The 23,325-nt window shown below is 42.5% G+C and overlaps 1 long non-coding RNA gene across 1 annotated transcript; it reads left to right on the top strand.

The window, feature by feature from the left end:
* The first annotated feature begins 641 nt into the window (after positions 1-641).
* On the top strand, positions 642-22,981 carry LOC138667225 (uncharacterized). Its single transcript, XR_011318658.1, has 4 exons — positions 642-729; positions 4,611-4,734; positions 21,149-21,304; positions 21,877-22,981. It is a non-coding gene; the product is annotated as an uncharacterized lncRNA (long non-coding RNA).
* The last annotated feature ends 344 nt before the right edge of the window (positions 22,982-23,325 follow it).

Below are 23,325 nucleotides of genomic sequence, written 5' to 3'. Positions count from 1 at the left end.
TATGTTGCATGTACTGTATGTTGTATGTACTGTATGTATGTACTGTATGTAGTATGTACTGTATGTACTGCATGTTGTATGTACTGCATGTTGTATGTACTGCATGTTGTATGTACTGTATGTAGTACAGTATGTACTGTATTTTGTATGTACTGTATGTTGTATGTTGTATGTACTGTATGTTGTATGTACTGTATGTTGTATGTACTGTATGTAGTATGTGCTGTATGTACTGTATGTTGTTGTGAGGATAATGTATAATATAAGTGTGAGGATAATGTATGTCACGATAATGTAAAAATCATAGCTGAGGGATTTTTGCACTTCTGACCATGGTCCTGAAAGTACATGGCAGCTAAAAAACCCCTCTCTTGCTCCCCCCTGAATACAAAAAAAAACAGTCCTATGGCAGACACTGGGTAACTTGAAGCTAGTGTGTGAGCAGGGTGTGGCTTTAAACTGCAGGTGACCAATCCTGCAAAGCCACCTGTTGTCCCTCCCTTCTCTCAGGAATTTCTTTTGTCTCCAGTGTCTGAGAATGTAAATATCTCTGACCTCAGTGAATATAATTAACCAGCCCTTTAGTGATGTCACGAGGCTGTAGTTTATAAGTCTCTACACTTAACCCAGCCTTTAGTCTTAGTTTTTTGCCTGAGAAGCTGTACGATGCACTGGGACATCTGGGCTCTGCCTGCCAGCATGGTTTTGCCTGACATGATCTGAGAACATGTGAGTTTTACCTTTCTTCTTTAATCCATGTTATTTTTATAATTGCTGGTGGCAGCATACCTTGTTCTGGGTAGTTGGGAGTCGTTGTAGCGATGGCGGCGTTGATAATTATTGTTCCTGCCTGAGTGGGAGTAGTTATATCGCCTCGCTGCAGCGTGCCCAATAGCCAGTACATAGCTGGCGACTAATTACCCTAGGTGCAGTACCTAATCTGACCTGAGGGTAAGGGGGGGGGGGGCGCCAGAGAGCTGCAAGTTTTCAAGTGGAACTGTAAAGCGGGATATACATAAATCCCTGCAGTTCGTGTTATATTGAAGAGCAGTGGGATACCTAGAATAAGCCCCTGCTGTAAACTGAAAGGCCAATAGCCTTGTGTGTTTTTGTCACAGTGTAGCAGTGGAGGGATATCTAAGATAAGTCCCCTGCACATGTGTTAGCCATCTGTTGGCCTAAAGTCACCCCGATCCGTGACGTAGGGGTGATGGTCATGGTGTGAATCGTGACAGCTGGATCTACTGTATTTTGTATGTACTGCATGTAGTATGTACTGTATATTGTATGTAATGTATGTTGTGTGTTCCGTATGTACAGTACAGACCAAACATTTGGACACACCTCATTTAAACATTTTTCTCTATTTTCATGACTATGAAAATTTTACATTCACACTGAAGGCATCAAAACTATGAATTGACACATGTGGAATTATATACTTAACAACAAAGTGTGAAACAACTGAAATTATGTCTTATATTCTAGGTTCTTCAAAGTAGCCACCATTTGCTTTGATGACTGCTTTGCACACTCTTGGCATTCTCTTGATGAGCTTCAAGAGGTAGTCACCGGGAATGGTTTTCACTTCACAGGTGTGCCCTGTCAGGTTTAATAAGTGGGATTTCTTGCCTTATAAATGGGGTTGGGACCATCAGTTGTGTTGTGCAGAAGTCTGGTGGATACACAGCTGATAGTCCTACTGAATAGACTGTTAGAATTTGTATTATGGCAAGAAAAAAGCAGCTTAGTAAAGAAAAATGAGTGGCCATCATTACTTTAAGAAATGAAGGTCAGTCAGTCCGAAAAATTGGGAAAACTTAGAAAGTGTCCCCAAGTGCAGTGGCAAAAACCACCAAGCGCTACAAAGAAACTGGCTCACGAGGACTGCCCCAGGAAAGGAAGACCAAGAGTCACCTCTGCTTCTGAGGATAAGTTTATCTGAGTCACCAGCCTCAGAAATCGCAGGTTAACAGCAGCTCAGATTAGAGGCCAGGTCAATGCCACACAGAGTTCTAGCAGCAGGCACATCTCTACAACAACTGTTAAGAGGAGACTTTGTGCAGCAGGCCTTCATGGTAAAATAGCTGCTAGGAAACCACTGCTAAGGACAGGCAACAAGCAGAAGAGACTTGTTTGGGCTAAAGAACACAAGGAATGAACATTAGACCAGAGGAAATCTGTGCTTTGGTCTGAGGAGTCCAAATTTGACATCTTTGGTTCCGACCACCTTGTCTTTGTGCGATGCAGAAAAGGTGAACGGATGGACTCTACATCCCTGGTTCCCACCTTGAAGCATGGAGGAGGAGGTGTGATGGTGTGGCGGTGCTTTGCTGGTGACACTGTTGGGGATTTATTCAAAATTGAAGGCATACTGAACCAGCATGGCTACCACAGCATCTTGCAGCGGCATGCTATTCCATCCGGTTTGTATTTAGTTGGACCATCATTTATTTTTCAACAGGACAATGACCCCAAACACACATCGAGGCTGTGTAAGAGCTATTTGACCAAGAAGGAGCGTGATGGGGTGCTACGCCAGATGACCTGGCCTCCACAGTCACCAGACCTGAACCCAATCGAGATGGTTTGAGGTGAGCTGGACCGCAGAGTGAAGGCAAAAGGGCCAACAAGTGCTAAGCGTCTCTGGGAACTCCTTCAAGATTGTTGGAAGACCATTCCCGGTGACTACCTCTTGAAGCTCATCAAGAGAATGCCAAGAGTGTGCAAAGCAGTCATGAAAGCAAAAGGTGGCTACTTTAACCCCTTCATGACCTTGGGATTTTTCGTTTTTCCGTGTTCGTTTTTCACTCCCCTCCTTCCCAGAGCCATAACTTTTTTATTTTTCCGTCAATTTGGCCATGTGAGGGCTTATTTTTTGCGGGACGAGTTGTACTTTTGAACGACATCATTGGTTTTAGCATGTCGTGTATTAGAAAACGGGAAAAAAATTCCAAGTGCGGTGAAATTGCAAAAAAAGTGCAATCCCACACTTGTTTTTTGTTTGGCTTTTTTGCTAGGTTCACTAAATGCTAAAACTAACATGCTATTATGATTCTCTAGGTCATTACGAGTTCATAGACACCTAACATGACTAGGTTATTTTTTATTATTATTAATGACTAGGTTTTATTTTTTAAGTGGTGAAAAAAAATTCCAAACTTTGCTAAAAAAAAAAAAAAAATTGTGCCATTTTCCGATACTCGTAGCGTCTCCATTTTTCGTGATCTGGGGTCGGTTGAGGGCTTATTTTTTGCGTGCCGAGCTGGCGTTTTTAATGATAGCATTTTGGTGCAGATACGTTCTTTTGATCGCCCATTATTGCATTTTAATGCAATGTCGCGGCGACCTAAAAAACATAATTCTGGCGTTTCGAATTTTTTTCTCGCTACGCCGTTTAGCGATCAGGTTAATGCTTTTTTTTAATTGATAGATCGGGCGATTCTGAGCGCGGCGATACCAAATATGTGTAGATTTGATTTTTTTTTATTGATTTATTTTGATTGGGGCGAAAGGGGGGTGATTTAAACTTTTATATTTTTTTATTTTTTTCACATTTTTTTTAACTTTTTTTTTTTACTTTTGCCATGCTTCAATAGCCTCCATGGGAGGCTAGAAGCAGGCACAACTCGATCGCCTCTGCTACATAGCAGCGATCTGCTGATCGCTGCTATGTAGCAGAAATGGAGGTGTGCTGTGAGCGCCGACCACAGGGTGGCGCTCACAGCCACCGGTGATCAGTAACCATAGAGGTCTCTAGGACCTCTATGATTACCATCCTGACGCATCGCCGACCCCCGATCATGTGACGGGGGTCGGCGATGACGTCATTTCCGGCCGCCCGGCCGGAAGCGGTAGTTAAATGCCGCTGTCTGCGTTTGACAGCAGCATTAAACTAGTTAATAGGTGCGGGCAGATCGCGATTCTGCCCGCGCCTATTACGGGCACATGTCAGCTGTTCAAAACAGCTGACATGTCCCGGCTTTGGTGCGGGCTCACAGCCGGAGCCCGCATCAAAGCAGGGGATCTGACCTCGGACGTACTATCCCGTCCGAGGTCAGATAGGGGTTAAAGAACCTAGAACATAAGACATAATTTCAGTTGTTTCACACTTTTTTGTTAAGTATATAATTCCACATGTTTTAATTCATAGTTTTGATGCCTTCAGTGTGAATGTACAATTTTCATAGTGATGAAAATAGAGAAAAATCTTTAAATGAGAAGGTGTGTCCAAACTTTTGGTCTGTACTGTATGTACCGTATGTTGTATGTTCTGTATGTTGTATTTTCTGTATATTGTATGTACTGTATGTAATATGTACTGTATGTAATATGTACTGTATGTAGTATGTACTGTATGTAGTATGTGCTGTATGTACAGTATGTACTGTATGTTGTATGTACTGCATGTAATATATACTGTATGTTGTATGTACTGTATGTATGTACTGTATGTTGTATGTTCTGTATGTATGTACTGTATGTTGTATGTTGCATGTTCTGTATGTTGTATGTACTGTATGTTGTATGCACTGTATGTTGCATGTACTGTATGTTTTATGTACTTTATGTTAATGGCACCAAAATATGTCCTCAAATATCATAACTAGGTATGGCACTTCACCCCCGGAAGAAGCTAAGGCGAAATGCGCTTTGGGGTGAGGAGGGTCCCTTGGTCGGCGTTGATTTTTGCTCTGGCTCCAGACATAGGCATCGGAACAAATCTGTTATCAGGTAACAGAAACTCTTTTGTGGTTATGGCTTATGTATTGCCTGGACGGGTCTTTATTTAGTGACTAGATATTTACTTATCTTGCTTATACATAGTGCCTTAGTTTGACTTTACTTAGCTCTTGGTTCTCACATGTTACATCATAGCATATTATATATTTTTCGGGGCTATTAATATCCATTGACCTGTCACTAACCAGTTTGGAGTTGTATTACATGTTACAGAGTTATTATATGCCGTACTGAGGGCCCCTCCTTCTGGACTCTCCTGTTTATATTCTTTAGTTCTTTGCTGTATTATCTTCAATATTCAATAAAGATGTTGGTTTTATATTTATGGTTCGCTTCTTCTTGGACCACTATGGTGTATGCACTGTATTTTATGTATGTTGTATGTACTGTATGTTGTATGCACTGTATGTTGTATGTAGTGTATGTTGTATGTACTGTATGTTGTATGTACTGTATGTTGTATGTACTGTATGTAGTGTATGTTGTATGTTCTGTATGTACTGTATGTTATGTGTTGCATTTACTGTATTGTAGTATGTATTCTATGTAGTATGTACTGTATGTATGTATGTACTGTATGTTGTATGTACTGTTTGTTGTATGTGTATTTGCTTTTTTTGTACACTTGAACACAGTAGCCGGATGAAGGGACTATACTGTCCCATCATCCGGCTACCTGTCACTGTAGCAGGTATAGCCGGATGGGACTAGTAGTCCCATCGGATGATGCCTGCCTACATACAGACCCGCACACACCCACCCACGCACAGACACACACAGCCCCGAGATCCCCGCAGACCCCCGCGATCGCCACACACAAACACACACAACCCCGCAGACACACACACAAACACCCGCACACAGACACGCAGATCTTCCCTGCACACACACAGTCTCCGCCCACGCACACAGTCTCCGCCCACACACTCTTTCCCCTCCCGATCTGCAGCGTTTCTTGCACCCAACTCCACAGCAAAACCGCAGATCTTTTTAAACCTGTGGTTTTGGTGGGGATTGGCCTGACACAATGGAAGTCAATAGGTGCAGAAACGCTGCAGATCCGCAAAAAGAATTGACATGGTCCTTTTCTGTATCTGCTGCGTTTTCAGTGCGGAATTTTCCACACCATTAGCACAGCATTTTTTTTCCCAATTGATTTACACTGTACTGTAAATCACTTTGCGAATCTCCAGCGTTTCCGCTCGGAAAAAAACACTGCAGATCCGCAGGAAATCCGCAACGTGTGCACATAGCCTAAACAGAGAAAACAGAATGAAATCATTTGAAACGTATACACAAAGAGGCGAGAACACAGACGTATTTGCAAAGAGCCTCAATCTTCATGTGGATCTAAACAATATAAGTGTGTTATGAAATTACCAAGATTATTGTTACCTGCTGCTAAAATCTTGGTATTTACAGAGGTTTTTTGTGAAATCTAGAATAAGTCATGCCTGATAAAATATCCATACAATATTGTGTTGTGTTTGCGTTTTTGTATAATCAGTAGTAGCAAACCTTAGCTGAACCTGCTTGCATGAATTGTATGATTTTGATTTAGACTTCTCCTAAATCTGACTCATTTCCTCCTGTAGATTGTTTGTGCCTCATTTTTTTGCATAAATCTGCAGAAAAAATTGCATAGCCTTTTCCTGCTTAAGGATAAAAAGTCACATATCCATAAACAGGAGGCTGAACATGAGATTATTTGACCATATAACTCATTCTAAAACTTTTTAGACACATGAATCTGTTTCAGATAAAAGGATAGTTACTGTCAACTACAACCAGTCGTTGTCTGAAAGCTGGGATATTACAAATTCCGTGCATTTACATACAAATAAAATGAAATATATTTATCTCCTTTTCCCTCTAGTAGCTAACAGTATTTGTTCAATGAATTATAGAGTTAATTTGTAGTGATGAGCGAATATACTCGTTATTCGAGATTTCTCGAGCACGCTCGGGTATCCTCTGAGTATTTTTTAGTGCTCGGAAATTTAGTTTTCTTTGCCGCAGCTGAATGATTTACATCTGTTAGCCAGCATAAGTGCATGTGGGGGTTGCCTGGGTGCTAGGGAATCCCCACATGTACTTATGCTGGCTAACAGATGTAAATCATTCAGCTGCGGCGAAGAAAACTACCGTAAATCTCTGAGCACTAAAAAATACTCAGAGGTCACCCGAGCATGCTCGGGAAATCTCGAGCCACGAGTATATTCGCTCATCACTAGTAATTTGTTGTAACATCTAGCAATTAGGGCTTGGGCAGCATTTAAGGGCATGTGCGCATGGTGTATTTTAGATTCTGACCTACCTGCATTATTGAAGCAGAAGATACTTCAGGATAAAGCCAGCAGTGTTTGCACTGAAGCTTTGTTTTCTAGAGACTTTATAATCTGGCGAATTTATTTTTTCTTTCCCCAATTGTATTAAATAGTAGCAACTCAGAAGAATAGTAAGGTGACTTCTTGCTGCTTCACATTTGAAGCCTGAGATTGTTAGCGCACATGTACAGCATCAGTTTTGACATTGTCGTGCATATGTTCATTCTTTTTGGCCTTTTTTGCAGGCGGGTTCCAGGCGGAATCTGCTTGAAAGACATGTCATTCGTACACATACCACTAGAAGCAAAGAACTGAAATATTGATTTGATAGGTTAAGGCCGGCTTCACACTCAGCGTATGAAAATACGGTCCGTTTTTTACGGCCGTAATACGCTGAAAAGTCCCCAAAATAGTGGTCCGTAGCTCCTCCGTAGGCAGGGTGTTTCAGCGTTTTTTGCGCATGGCATCCTCCATATGTAATCCGTATGTCATCCGTACTGCGTGTTTTTATCGCAGGCTTGCAAAACCGACATACGGCTATACAAGGGATCCATGTGTAAAAAAAAAACATATATACTATATATATATATATATATGTCAGTAGACACATATATGTATATATATTTATATTTCATCCAGCGCGATATAGCAGAAAGCCGGTAATTCAATTACCGGCTTTTGCTTTCTCCTTCCTAAACCCGACATGATATGAGGCCTGGTTTATATACAGTAAACCATCTCATATCACCTTTTTTTTTTGCATATTCCACACTACTAATGTCAGTAGTGTATCTATGCAAAATTTGGCTGTTCTAGCTAGTAAATTAAAGGGTTAAATGGCGGAAAAAATTGGCGTGGGCTCCCGCACAATTTTCTCCGCCAGAGTAGTAAAGCCAGTGACTGAGGGCAGATATTAATAGCCTGGAGAGGGTCCATGGTTATTGCCCCCCCCCCTGGCTAAAAACATCTGCCCCCAGCCACCCCAGAAAAGGCACATCTGGAAGATGCGCCTATTCTGGCACTTGGCCACTCTCTTCCCATTCCCGTGTAGCGGTGGGATATGGGGTAATGAAGGGTTAATGTCACCTTGCTATTGTAAGGTGACATTAAGCTAAATTAATAATGGAGAGGCGTCAATTCTGACACCTATCCATTATTAATCCAATACTAGTAAAGGGTTAAAAAAAAACCACACACACATTATTAAAAAATAATTTAATGAAAAAATCACAAAGGTTGTTGTATTAATTTATTCTACTCTCAATCCACTCACTGAAGATCCTCGATCTGTAAATAAAAAAAAAAAATAAACCAACAATATACATACCTTCCGAGGATCTGTCACGTCCAACGATGTAAATCCATCTGAAGGGGTTAAAATATTTTGCAGCCACGAGCTTTGCTAATGCAACGTTGCTCATGTCTGCAAAACTCCGGAGAATGTAGGTAAAGTAGGTCATTGACCTATATTTACCTGCATTCGCGGTGAGGCGCCCTCTGCTGGCTGTTCCTAGATCGTGGGAACTTTCCTAGAAAGCTCCCTGGCTCGAGATCATAAGAGGGCGCCCTCTGCTGGTTGTCCTGAAATAGATTTAGCAAAGTGAGGCCCGACTTACCGAACAGACCGAGGACAGGAAAGATAGCCCCGCGGTCAACACAAAAACCTACAAACAACCACGCAGAGGGGCAAAAAGACCCTCCGCACCGACCAACGGCACGGAGGTGCTCCCTCTGCGTCCCAGAGCCTCCAGCAAGCAAGAAAAACCAATAAAGCAAGCCGGACAGAAAATATAGCAACAAAAGTAACACAAGCAGAACTTAGCTTATGCTGAGCAGACAGGCCACAGGAACGATCCAGGAGGAAGCAAGACCAATACTAGAACATTGACTGGAGGCCAGGATCAAAGCACTAGGTGGAGTTAAATAGAGCAGCACCTAACGACTTAACCTCATCACCTGAGGAAGGAAACTCAGAAGCCGCAGTACCACTCACATCCACCAACGGAAGCCCATAGACAGAATCAGCCGAAGTACCATTTGTGACCACAGGAGGGAGCTCGACCACAGAATTCACAACAGCGAATATTACCATAGGGGCTAATTAAGGGATATTATTATTGCAGTGACGCATTTATTTTATTTTTTGAGTATACTGTTTTAAATGGGGGGGCGGTCCTGTTACTGTGTAGAGTGATACTGTGTTGCCTTCTTCATGTGGTGTAATGTAAAGGCTGGGAAAATTAAGTAATGTGTTCTACAAGCAGAACTCGAGATAACTGTTATTTCCTGCAGAGACGAGTCCTGGCTGGATGAAGTGATGGCGGTCTGTGCTGGATGAAAGATGAAGGACTTCACCTAGAGACGTCACTGGTGAGTCAGTGTTACCTATACGCTGACACTATACACTGTATACTATATACAGAGGTCCTGTGTATAATGTCACCAGTGATCACTGTATTACCTATACATTATATACAGAGCTCCTGTGTACAATGTCACCGGTGATCACTGTATTACCTCTACACAGACACTGCATACTAAGTACAGATCTCCTGTGTATAATGGCACTGATGGTGATAGTATTGTGTTTTTTTTTTTATTACTGATCAGTATTGTAGTATTCAGTCATTGGTGGTAATATGCGGTCTGGTCATGGTGTAGCAGTATTTGTTCCTTGTATTGTATATTATTCGATCACTGTGGTGGTAATATGTGGTCTGGTCATAGTGCTGTGGTATTTGTTCCTTGTATGTAGTATTATAGGTCATTTTAAAAATTGAAAAATAAATAAAAATATACCTAAATTGTATTGCATATTTTAACAAATATTTAATAGGTTACAGCAGAGTAGGACCCGGCCAATAGTGTCTACCGTGTTATGGTGGCGGCTTAAAAAAATCTTTTGGCCAAAACAAAAGCTGCCGGCTATGTGTGATCTGGTGATGGGAACTGTCAATGTGTGATAGGTGAGAAGTGGAGATTTTCCAATAGAGAGCGGTGGGACTGTGGACAGTTCGAGGGGTGGAGCCTGGAGGCGGGGCTGGGGTGGAGCCTGGGCGGAGTTTCAAGGGGGCCCCGAAAATTTTGCCAGTATGGGGCCCCGAAATTTCTAGTGGCAGCCCTGACTGTATGTAAACCAGGTCTCATATCATGTCGGGTTTAGGACGGAGAAAGCAAAAGCCGGTAATTGAATTACCAGCTTTCTGCTATATCGCGCTGGATGAAGTAATAATATATATACATATATGTGTCTCAATGACATATATATATATATATATATATATATATATATATATATACAGTGGGGCAAAAAAGTATTTAGTCAGTCAGCAATAGTGCAAGTTCCACCACTTAAAAAGATGAGAGGCGTCTGTAATTTACATCATAGGTAGACCTCAACTATGGGAGACAAACTGAGAAAAAAAAATCCAGAAAATCACATTGTCTGTTTTTTTAACATTTTATTTGCATATTATGGTGGAAAATAAGTATTTGGTCAGAAACAAAATTTCATCTCAATACTTTGTAATATATCCTTTGTTGGCAATGACAGAGGTCAAACGTTTTCTGTAAGTCTTCACAAGGTTGCCACACACTGTTGTTGGTATGTTGGCCCATTCCTCCATGCAGATCTCCTCTAGAGCAGTGATGTTTTTGGCTTTTCGCTTGGCAACACGGACTTTCAACTCCCTCCAAAGGTTTTCTATAGGGTTGAGATCTGGAGACTGGCTAGGCCACTCCAGGACCTTGAAATGCTTCTTACTAAGCCACTCCTTCGTTGCCCTGGCGGTGTGCTTTGGATCATTGTCATGTTGAAAGACCCAGCCACGTTTCATCTTCAATGCCCTTGCTGATGGAAGGAGGTTTGCACTCAAAATCTCACGATACATGGCCCCATTCATTCTTTCATGTACCCGGATCAGTCGTCCTGGCCTCTTTGCAGAGAAACAGCCCCAAAGCATGATGTTTCCACCACCATGCTTTACAGTAGGTATGGTGTTTGATGGATGCAACTCAGTATTCTTTTTCCTCCAAACACGACAAGTTGTGTTTCTACCAAACAGTTCCAGTTTGGTTTCATCAGACCATAGGACATTCTCCCAAAACTCCTCTGGATCATCCAAATGCTCTCTAGCAAACTTCAGACGGGCCCGGACATGTACTGGCTTAAGCAGTGGGACATGTCTGGCACTGCAGGATCTGAGTCCATGGTGGTGTAGTGTGTTACTTATAGTAGGCCTTGTTACATTGGTCCCAGCTCTCTGCAGTTCATTCACTAGGTCCCCCCGCGTGGTTCTGGGATTTTTGCTCACCGTTCTTGTGATCATTCTGACCCCACGGGGTGGGATTTTGCGTGGAGCCCCAGATCGAGGGAGATTATCAGTGGTCTTGTATGTCTTCCATTTTCTAATTATTGCTCCCACTGTTGATTTCTTCACTCCAAGCTGGTTGGCTATTGCAGATTCAGTCTTCCCAGCCTGGTGCAGGGCTACAATTTTGTTTCTGGTGTCCTTTGACAGCTCTTTGGTCTTCACCATAGTGGAGTTTGGAGTCAGATTGTTTGAGGGTGTGCACAGGTGTCTTTTTATACTGATAACAAGTTTAAACAGGTGCCATTACTACAGGTAATGAGTGGAGGAAAGAGGAGACTCTTAACCCCTTTACCCCCAAGGGTGGTTTGCACGTTAATGACCGGGCCAATTTTTACAATTCTGACCACTGTCCCTTTATGAGGTTATAACTCTGGAACGCTTCAATGGATCCTGGTGATTCTGACATTGTTTTCTCGTGACATATTGTACTTCATGACAATGGTAAAAATTATTTGATAGTACCTGCGTTTATTTGTGAAAAAAACGGAAATTTGGCGAAAATTATGAAAATTTCGCAATTTTCCAACTTTGAATTTTTATGCAATTAAATCACAGAGATATGTCACACAAAATACTTAATAAGTAACATTTCCCACATGTCTACTTTACATCAGCACAATTTTGGAACCAAAATTTTTTTTTGTTAGGGAGTTATAAGGGTTAAAAGTTGACCAGCAATTTCTCATTTCTACAACACCATTTTATTTTAGGGACCACATCTCATTTGAAGTCATTTTGAGGGGTCTATATGATAGAAAATACCCAAGTGTGACACCATTCTAAAAACTACACCCCTCAAGGTGCTCAAAACCATATTCAAGAAGTTTATTAACCCTTCTGGTGCTTCACAGGAATTTTTTGAATGTTTAAATAAAAATGAACATTTAACTTTTTTTCACAAAAAATGTAATTCAGCTCTAATTTGTTTTATTTTACCAAGGGTAACAGGAGAAAATGGACCCCAAACATTGTTGTACAATTTGTCCTGAGTATGCCAATACCCCACATGTGGGGGTAAACCACTGCTTGGGCGCATGGCAGAGCTCGGAAGCGAAGGAGTGCCATTTGACTTTTCAATGCAAAATTGACTGGAATTGAGATGGGACGCCATGTTTCGTTTGGAGAGCCCCTGATGTGGCTAAACATTGAAACCCCCCACAAGTGACACCATTTTGGAAAGTAGACCCCCTAAGGAACTTATCTAGAGGTGTGGTGAGCACTTTGACCCAACAAGTGCTTCACAGAAGTTTATAATGTAGAACCGTAAAAATAAAAAATCATATTTTTTCACAAAAATTATCTTTTCGCCCCCAATTTTTTTTTTTCCCAAGGGTAAGAGAAGAAATTGGACCCCAAAAGTTGTTGTACAATTTGTCCTGAGTACGCTGATAGCCCATATGTGGGGGTAAACCACTGTTTGGGCGGATGGGAGAGCTCGGAAGGGAAGGAGCGCCGTTTGACTTTTCAATGCAAAATTGACAGGAATTGAGATGGGACGTCATGTTGCGTTTGAAGAGCCACTGATGTGCCTAAACATTGAAACCCCCCACAAGTGACACCATTTTGGAAAGTAGACCCCCTAAGGAACTTATCTAGAGGTGTGGTGAGCACTTTGACCCACCAAGTGCTTCACAGAAGTTTATAATGTAGAACCGTAAAAATAAAAAATCATATTTTTTCACAAAAATTATCTTTTTGCCCCCAATTTTTTATTTTCCCAAGAGTAAGAGAAGAAATTGGACCCCAAAAGTTGTTGTACAATTTGTCCTGAGTACGCGGATACCCCATATGTGGGGGTAAACCACTGTTTGGGTGGATGGGAGAGCTCGGAAGGGAAGGAGCGCCGTTTGACTTTTCAAAGCAAAATTGACAGGAATTGAGATGGGACGCCATGTTGCGTTTGAAGAGCCACTGATGTGCCTAAACATTGAAACCCCCCACAAATGACACCATTTTGGAAAGTAGACCCCCTAAGGAACTTATCTAGAGGTGTGGTGAGCACTTTGACCCACCAAGTGCTTCACAGAAGTTTATAATGCAGAGCCGTAAAAATAAAACAAAATTTTTTTCCCACAAAAATTATTTTTTTAGCCCCCAGTTTTGTATTTTCCTGAGGGTAACAGGAGAAATTGGACCCCAAAATTTGTTGCCAAATTTGTCCTGAGTGCGATGATACACCATATGTGGGGGGAACCACTGTTTGGGCACATGGGAGGGCTCAGAAGGGAAGGAGTGCCATTTGAATGCAGACTTAGATGGAATGGTCTGCAGGTGTCACATTGCGTTTGCAGAGCCCCTAATGTACCTAAACAGTAGAAACCCCCCACAAGTGACACCATTTTGGAAAGTAGACCCCCTTAGGAACTTATCTAGATGTGTGCTGAGCGCTTTGACCCACCAAGGGCTTCACAGAAGTTTATAATGGAGAGCCGTAAAAATAAAACAAAAATTTTTTCCCACAAAAATTATTTTTTAGCCCCCAGTTTTGTATTTTCCCGAGGGTAAAAGGAGAAATTCGACCCCACAATTTGTTGTCCAATTTGTCCTGAGTGCGCTGATACCCCATATGTGGGGGGGAACCACTGTTTGGGCGCATGGGAGGGCTCGGAAGGGAAGGAGCTCCATTTGGAATGAGGACTTAGATGGAATGGTCTGCAGGTGTCACATTGCATTTGCAGAGCCCCTAATGTACCTAAACAGTAGAAACCTCCCACAAGTGACACCATTTTGGAAACTAGACCCCCTAAGGAACTCATCTAGATGTGTTGTGATAGCTTTGAACCCCCAAGTGTTTCACTACAGTTTGTAACGCAGAGCCGTGAAAATTAAAAAAAAAAATCTTTCCCCCCAAAATTATTTTTTAGCCCCCAGTTTTGTATTTTCCCGAGGGTAAGAGGAGAAATTCGACCCCAAAAGTTGTTGTACAATTTGTCCTGAGTACGCTGATACCCCGTATGTTGGGGGAAACCAACGTTTGAGCGCATGGCAGAGCTCGGAAGGGAAGGAGCGCCATTTGGAATGCAGACTTAGATGGAATGGTCTGCAGACGTCACATTGCGTTTGCAGAACCCCTAATGTACCTAAACAGTAGAAACCCCCCACAAGTGACCCCATATTGGAAACTAGACCCCCCAGGGAACTAATCTAGATGTGTTGTGAGAACTTTGAACCCCCAAGTGTTTCACTACAGTTTATAACGCAGAGCCGTGAAAATAAAAAATCTTTTTTTTCCCACAAAAAATATGTTTTAGCCCCGAGTTTTGTATTTTCCCAAGGGTAGCAGGAGAAATTGGACCCCAAAAGTTGTTGTCCTATTTGTCCTGAGTACGCTGATACCCCATATGTTGGGGTAAACCCCTGTTTGGGCACACGGGAGAGCTCGGAAGGGAAGAAGCACTGTTTTACTTTTTCAACGCAGAATTGGCTGGAATTGAGATCGGACGCCATGTCGCGTTTGGAGAGCCCCTGATGTGCCTAAACAGTGGAAACCCCCCAATTATAACTGAAACCCTAATCCAAACACATCCCTAACCCTAATCCCAACAGTAACCCTAACCACACCTCTAACCCTGACACACCCCTAACCCTAATCCCAACCCTATTCCCAACCGTAAATGTAATCTAAACCCTAACTGTAACTTTAGCCCCAACCCAAACTGTAGCCCTAGCCCTAACCCTAGCCCTAACCCTAGCCCTAACCCTAGCCCTAACCCTAGCCCTAACTCTAACCCTAATGGGAAAATGGAAATAAATACATTTTTTTAATTTTTCCCTAACTAAGGGGGTGATGAAGGGGGGTTTGATTTACTTTTATAGCGGGTTTTTTAGCGGATTTTTATGATTGGCAGCCGTCACACACTGAAAAACGCTTTTTATTGCAAAAAATATTTTTTGCGTTACCACATTTTGAGAGCTATAATTTTTCTATATTCTGGTCCACAGAGTCATGTGAGGTCTTGGTTTTTGCGGGACGAGTTGATGTTTTATTGGTAACATTTTCGGGCACGTGACATTTTTTGATCGCTTTTTATTCCGATTTTTGTGAGGCAGAATGACCAAAAACCAGCTATTCATGAATTTCTTTTGGGGGAGGCGTTTATACCGTTCCGCGTTTGGTAAAATTGATGAAGCAGTTTTATTCTTCGGGTCAGTACGATTACAGCGACACCTCATTTATATCATTTTTTTATGTTTTGGCGCTTTTATACGATAAAAACTATTTTATAGAAAAAATAATTATTTTTGCATCGCTTTATTCTCAGGACTATAACTATATATTTTTATTTTTTTGCTGATGATGCTGTATGGCGGCTCGTTTTTTGCGGGACAAGATGACGCTTTCAGCGGTACCATGGTTAGTTATATCTGTCTTTTTGATCGCGTGTTATTCCACTTTTTGTTCGGCGGTATGATTATCAAGCGTTGTTTTTTGCCTCGTTTTTTTTTTTTTTTTTTCTTACGGTGTTTACTGAAGGGGTTAACTAGTGGGCCAGTTTTATAGGTTGGGCCGTTACGGACGCGGCGATACTAAATATGTGTACTTTTATTGTTTTTTTTTTTTTATTTAGATAAAGAAATGTATTTATGGGAATAATATTTTTATTTTTTTTTTCATTATTTTGGAATATTTTTTTTTATTTTTTTTTACACATTTGAAATTTTTTTTTTTTACTTTTTTACTTTGTCCCAGGGGGGGACATCACAGATCAGTGATCTGACAGTTTGCACAGCACTCTGTCAGATCACTGATCTGATAGGAGTGCAGGCTGCTTCACAGTGCCTGCTCTAAGCAGGCTCTGTGAAGCCACCTCCCTCCCTGCAGGACCCGGATCCGCGGCCATCTTGGATCCGGGGCTGGAGGGAGCAGGGAGGGAGGTGAGACCCTCGCAGCAACGCGATCACATCGCGTTGCTGCGGGGGGCTCAGGGAAGCCCGCAGGGAGCCCCCTCCCTGCGCGGTGCTTCCCTGTACCGCCGGCACATCGCGATCATCTTTGATCGCGGTGTGCCGGGGGTTAATGTGCCGGGGGCGGTCCGTGACCACTCCTGGCACATAGTGCCGGATGTCAGCTGCGATAAACAGCTGACACCCGGCCGCGATCGGCGGCGCTCCCCCCGTGAGCGCTGCCGATCGCATATGACGTACTATTGCGTCCTTGGGAAGTAAAGCCCACCCCACATGGACGCAATAGTACGTCTAATGGCAGAAAGGGGTTAAAGAAGAAGTTACAGGTCTGTGAGAGCCAGAAATCTTGATTGTTTGTTTCTGACCAAATACTTATTTTCCACCATAATATGCAAATAAAATGTTAAAAAAACAGACAATGTGATTTTCTGGATTTTTTTTTCTCAGTTTGTCTCCCATAGTTGAGGTCTACCTATGATGTAAATCACAGACGCCTCTCATCTTTTTAAGTGGTGGAACTTGCACTATTGCTGACTGACTAAATACTTTTTTGCCCCACTGTATATATACCTATTCTATGTGTACACATTTATTCTACCTATTCTACTGTAAGCTGTCAGTGTGATTTTACTGTACACCGCACTGAATTACCGGCTTTTCTCTCTAACACCGCTGCGTATTCCTCGCAAGTCACACTGCTGGTCCGTGTGTGATCCGTATTTTTGGGGCTTCCTTAGACTTTCATTGACGTTTTATTTGCGCAATACGGTGACAAACGCAGCATGCTGCGATTTTCTACGGCCATAGAAAGCCGTATAATACTGATCAGGAATATACGACAGATAGGAGCAGGGGCATAGAGAATAATTGTGCCGTATTTTATGCGAGTTTTACGGACGTAGTTTCTGCGCTCTTACGTCCGTAAAACTCGCAAGTGTGAAGCCGGCCTAAGATTAAGTAAAATTAATTTAAATATAAGGGTTATATATCCATAGTTAAGTTGTTAATTTGGTGAAATATGCAAAAATGTCTACATTTCTGTTTTTTTTTTTATCAGTCAGGATGAGGTGCAGAGTGTACATCAACCCCTTCATGACCCCAGCTTTTTTTCGGTTTTGCGTTTTTCGCTCCCCTCCTTCCCAGAGCCATAACTTTTTTATTTTTCCGTCATTATGGCCATGTGAGGGCTTATTTTTTGCGGGACGAGTTGTACTTTTGAACGACACCATTGGTTTCACCATGCGGTGAAATTGCAAAAAAAGTGCAAATTCACACTTCTTTTTTGCTAGGTTCATTATATGCTAAAACTATCTGCCATTATGATTCTCCAGGTCATTACAAGTTCATAGACACCAAACATGTCTAGGTTATTTTTATCTAAGTGGTAAAAAAAATTTCCAAACTTTGCTAAAGAAAAAAAAATTGCGCCATTTTCCAATACCCGTAGCGTCTTTATTTTTTGTGATCTGGGTTTGGGTAAGGACTTATTTTTTGTGCACCGAGCTGACGTTTTTAATGATACCATTTGAGTGCAGATACGTTTTTTTGATCGCCCATTATTGCATTTTAATGCAATGTCGCGGTGACCAAAAAACGTAATTCTGGCGTTTTGAATATTTTTCTCACTACGCCGTTTAGCAATCAGGTTAATCCTTTTTTTATTGATAGATCAGGCGATTCTGAACGCGGCGAAACCAAATATGTGTAGGTTTGATTTTTTTTATTGTTTTATTTTGAATGGCGTGAAAGGGGAGTGATTAAATTAACTTTTATATTTTTTAAATTTTTTCATATTTTTTAAAACATTTTTTTTTTACTTTTAGCATGCTTCAATAACCTCCATGGGAGGCTAGAAGCTCGCATAGCCTGATCGACTCAGCTACATAGGAGCGATGCTCAGATCGCTCCTATGCAGTAGATTTACTGCATTGCTAAGAGCGCCGACCACAGGGTGGCGCTCACAGCAATTCGGCATCAACAACCATAGAGGCCTTCAATAGACCTCTGGTTGTCGTGCCGACACATCACTGACCCCCGATCATGATGCGCGCATTTCTGGCCTGATGGCCGGAAGCACTAGTTAAATGCTGCTGTCAGAGTTTGACAGTGGCATTTAATTAGTTAATAGCGGCAGGTGGATCGTGATTCCATCCACCGCAATTGAGGGCACATGTCAGCTGTACAAAACACCGTAGCCCGCATCAAAGCAGGGGATCTGACCTCGGACGTACTATCCCATCCGAGGTCAGAAAGGGGTTAATGAGAATAAAAATTAACTTTTTTGAATTTACCAAACGGCTGCAATGAAACAAAGAGTTAAAAATTGAAAAGGGTCTGAATACTTTCCATACCCACTGCATGGTACAAGAACTCTCTGCCTTGGAATCTCCAAGCATGTAATGTCTATATGTGTATGTACATATGGGCAGCATAGTGGATCAGTGGTGAAAATCCTATCTGCAAGGAGTTTGTATGTCTTCCCCGTGTTTGCGTGGATTTCCTCCCACTCTGCAAAGACACACTGATAGAGAATCTAGATTGTCAATCTCAGTGGGGACAGTGATGATAATGTCTCTAAGGGCAGTCCCACACGTCCAGATAATTCCGGTACCGGAAAAAATCGGTACCGGAAGTATCCATGTCCGTGTGCCCCTGCATTTCTGTGGCACATCAGTGTGGCACATGTGCGGCACACGTGTGCCGCCCGTGTGCCCACTGGGTACCACACGCACCGTGCAGGAGACAACGCTAAAGTTTTGCGCTGTCCCCTGCATCGTGCTGAAGCCGCGATTCATATCTTCTGTGCAGCAGCATTTGCTGTAAAGAAGATATGAATAATCCATTTTTTGTGTGGTTTTTTTCGTGTATAAAATAAAGGTCCATGTCCCCACACCCTCCCACCCCCTGTGCGCCCTCCCGCTGTTCTGAAAATACTCACCCAGCTCCCTCATTGGCTGTCGCTGCTTCCTGCCCTGGCCGCACCTTCTACTGTATGCGGTCACGTGGGGCCGCTCATTTACAGTAATGAATATGTGGCTCTGCCCCTATGGGAGGTGGAGCCGCATATTCATGACTTTAATCGGCGGCCCCACGTGACCGCATACAGTAGAAGGTGCGGCCAGGACAGGAAGCAGCGACAGCCAACGGGGGAGCTGGGTGAGTATTTTCAGAACAGCGGGGGGGGGGGGGAGGGGGAAGGTCGCACAGGGGGTGGGGACATGGACCTTTATTTTATACACGAAAAACCACAAAAAAAATGGATTATTCATATCTTTACAGCAAACGCTGCTGCACAGAAGATATGAATCGCGGCTTCAGCACCAGTGGGGGGGGGGCAGCGCTTATTGTAGCGCTGTCTCCTGCACGGCACACAGACTGCACACGGACAACGTCCGTGTGCGGTACATGTTTTACATGGACCCATTGACTTTAATGGGTCCGTGTAATCCGTGCGCTCCCATGAACACTGACATGTCTCCGTGTTTGGCACACGGAGACACGGTCCGCAAAAAATCAACGACATCTGCACAGATGCATTGATTTTAATGTGTCTATGTGTGTCAGTGGCTCCGGTACGTGAGGAAACTGTCACCTCACGTACCGGAGCCACTGACGTGTGAAACCGGCCTAAAGCGCTGTGAAATTAATGGTGCAGTATGAGTGAGTAAAATGAATAATACAATGTTTAAAACTACATTTCTAATTGGTTTTAAAAGTAAAAAAAAAATAACTTCAAATCAAGCAAATTAATTTCATTTTATATGTCAGTATAATGGCCCTAGATATCAATCTACTTTTTAAGCTATCGTTGTGCTTCAATGTTAGGCCGGTGTCACACTAGCTAGTTTTACGGACGTATGAGAGGTGCAGAAAATACGGATTGCACATGGTACAATGATTCTCTATGGCCCAGCCCCTATCTGCCGTATTTTACTGAGCCGTATTATACGGTCTTATTATACGGCCGTAGAAAATCGCAGCATGCTGCATTTGTCACCGTATTGCGCAAAAAAATCGCCAATGAAAGTCTATGGGTGCGCAAAATATACAGATTACACACGGACCAGCAGTGTGACTTACGAGAAATACGCCAGACATCTCCAGGTGCCAGGAATTGTGCCAAGCCCCTCAATCAGGAAGCTCAGACATGCTAATTAGCTGAAAAAGCCACACAGACATCCCGGAAGTCTTGCGCTCGCCTCCACGGAGTTCCAAGCAGCATGGCAAGCATCATTAACGTGGATATGCTTCTCATCCTGGTCCAAGAAAGGCCTGAGATCTGGGACCAGCGTGATCCAAACTATGCCAACCGGGCCAGGAAAGAGGCAGCTTGGAGGACCATCTGTGGGATCCTATTCCCAGATTATGCCCAACGGCCTCGTGCGGAGCAGACACAACTTTGTAAGTACACTCATGTTTCGACATTAATTAACCTTGAAAAATCTTTTACCTACATGATTGCAGGAAGAATATTTTTGGTCTTAGTATGGTATTTTTTGCCATTTTTCGGCAAAAACAAAGATGATTAACATGAGAAAGGGTTTACGTACATAGCTAATATAGATGTTGCGTTGGGTACTATTTTTGTTTACGCAAAACTGGTACAGAGGGGTGTGGACCCTGTCCTTGTGTTGTTTCTTTTTCTTGTGTATATTGTTTTTTTTTAAGCAATTGTAACTTTATGCAAATCATTTAAGAAGGCATTTTATTATAATCGTTCAAATATGATCTATCAATGCCAACTGTTTTAAGCAATGTGCAGAATGATGATAAAAAATATTTGTTACCATGTCATTGCAGTGGATGATGAAACGATGGTGCAGCATCAGGGACCAGTACCGGCGGGAAAGGCAGCAGCGTGCAAGAAGTGGGTCAGCAGCACCAACCAAAAAAAGGAAATACATATATTACGATCGACTTTCCTTTTTGGATGCCGGTATGGATCTAAGACAGTAGGTAAAAACACCACAACACAATTTTTTTTATTTTAATATTAGTATTAGTCTTATTTTTTCTTGTTCTAGCGCCATTTATTCCATGGCGCTTTACATGTAAGGAGGGGTAAACATATTAAAAAAAAATATTTCTTAAAATACAAAAAAAACATAACTGGTACAGGAGGAGAAAGGACAATGCCCGCAAAGCCTCACAAGCTACAACAAGGGATGGGTGAGAATACAGTAGGCGAGGGTAGAGCTGTTCATGCAGTGGTTTGGTCGATCGGTGGTTACTGCAGGTTATATGCTTGTCGGAAGAGGTGGGTCTTCATGCTCTTTTTGAAGCTTTCAATGGTAGGCGAGAATCTGATGTGGTAGTGATTTACACAGTAGGGGTGATACACGAGATAAATCTTGTATACGATTGTGGGAATAGGAGATAAGAGGGTAGTACAGAAGGAGATCTTGTGAGGATCTGAGGTTGCGTGTATGTAATTACCGAGAGACGAGGTCACACATGTATAATAAACATATGTTTGAAAATGGCTCAAATATTTATTTTGTGCATTATTTTAATTTTTTTCATAACAGAACTCAATCCAACCTCACTGAGAGGGCGACCGGGTTGGACTCGGAGGTTGTGATAGATCCAGTTGCTGTTGACGAAGAGGTGGCACGCCCATCTTTCACTTCCACATCCTCCATCCTTCCTGAAACATCTGCTTCTGCATCACAAGAGACTGCACCAAGTTTACAAGATGCAGCACCATCAACATCAGCAGCACCTCCTGATCCTGTAAGCCAGGAAGAGCATGGACACAGCAGCAGCCCTACTCTCCCACTGGTGTCCTCCCCATAGGCATCTGGGGCTTTACGCAGAAGCCGCAGAAGGAGAGAGCTGCAAGCCACTAGGAGGGATGTTGACGCTGGGGTCCTCAATTATTTGGCCTTTGCTCGAAGCCTGGCCCGGTACCTTTGTCCCCTTCCCCGTGAGGTGAGGCTACGCGTGAGAGGGTGTATTCAAATCCTGATTGATTTAAGCACACCTCCAAATAACCCCTATGATGTTTTTGAATTTCTTGAGAGAAGGCAGTTTTCACAAACTAACCTCTTGCGCCTTCAAATAACTCAACAGGTGCATGGTCAATCAGGATTTGATGCACCTCCTCCTCGTATGCCTACACCTCAACCCCTCCCAACCCAAAATGAACAAAGGCCAGCACCGTACCAAATGGCAGCCTACAACCCACCTTCCCAATATGGGCACTTGTCCAGACCGAGTGCTGTAGGCTGGTCACAACCTGGGTTTGGACAACATGGCCATTTTGGGGGTGGGTATGAGTCCAGCCAATATGTCCGTCATCATGAGGGCCAGAGACAAATACCTTATGGCCAATATCCAACTGGCCAATATGAACAAGGCCTGTATTTGGGGCAGCAACCCACAGCATCCACACAGGGTGAAGGACAATTGGCTCAACAAAGGCCCCCTGAACAGGACCCAGAGCTGCCGCCATCACAACCACCAACTTACAGGAATCTGTAAGCCAAAGTGTTTTTTACTTTGTTACGCACAACCATGCTTTTGGTTATTTTGTGCTGCATTTGCACTTTGTTCTGTTTTGTTTAAAAAAAAAATACAAAACCAAAAAAAATATTATAACCATATGAAAAAAATATGGTTAAAAGTTTACAAGAAAAGGCTTTTGCTCTAAGTAAAAAATGTTGTCAAAAGCCAATTGATGTTTGTGGACCAATCATTATTACATCACACACAAATGCTCTGTTCATAATCATCTGGTAATTAAGGAAATACAACACAGAGTACTGTTTGTGTAGACACAAATATTTTATGTTGATAATATATTTTGAAAATAAGAAAATCACAACTGAGAAACAGCATAATCTTGCCAGGGAGTAGCACCCTGAGGAGAGACAAAATAATTTGTGAAAATATCTCTCACTTTGATTCCAGAAAGGGGACAGCGCGGAGGAGGACCATGTGGTGTAGGGCTACTCACATTGGGCAACATTTCTTCA

Source organism: Ranitomeya imitator, chromosome 2, assembly GCF_032444005.1.
Source record: "Ranitomeya imitator isolate aRanImi1 chromosome 2, aRanImi1.pri, whole genome shotgun sequence".
NCBI lineage: Eukaryota > Metazoa > Chordata > Amphibia > Anura > Dendrobatidae > Ranitomeya > Ranitomeya imitator.
Note: the sequence above shows the minus strand (reverse complement) of the source record. Positions and strands in the feature narration are given on the sequence as shown.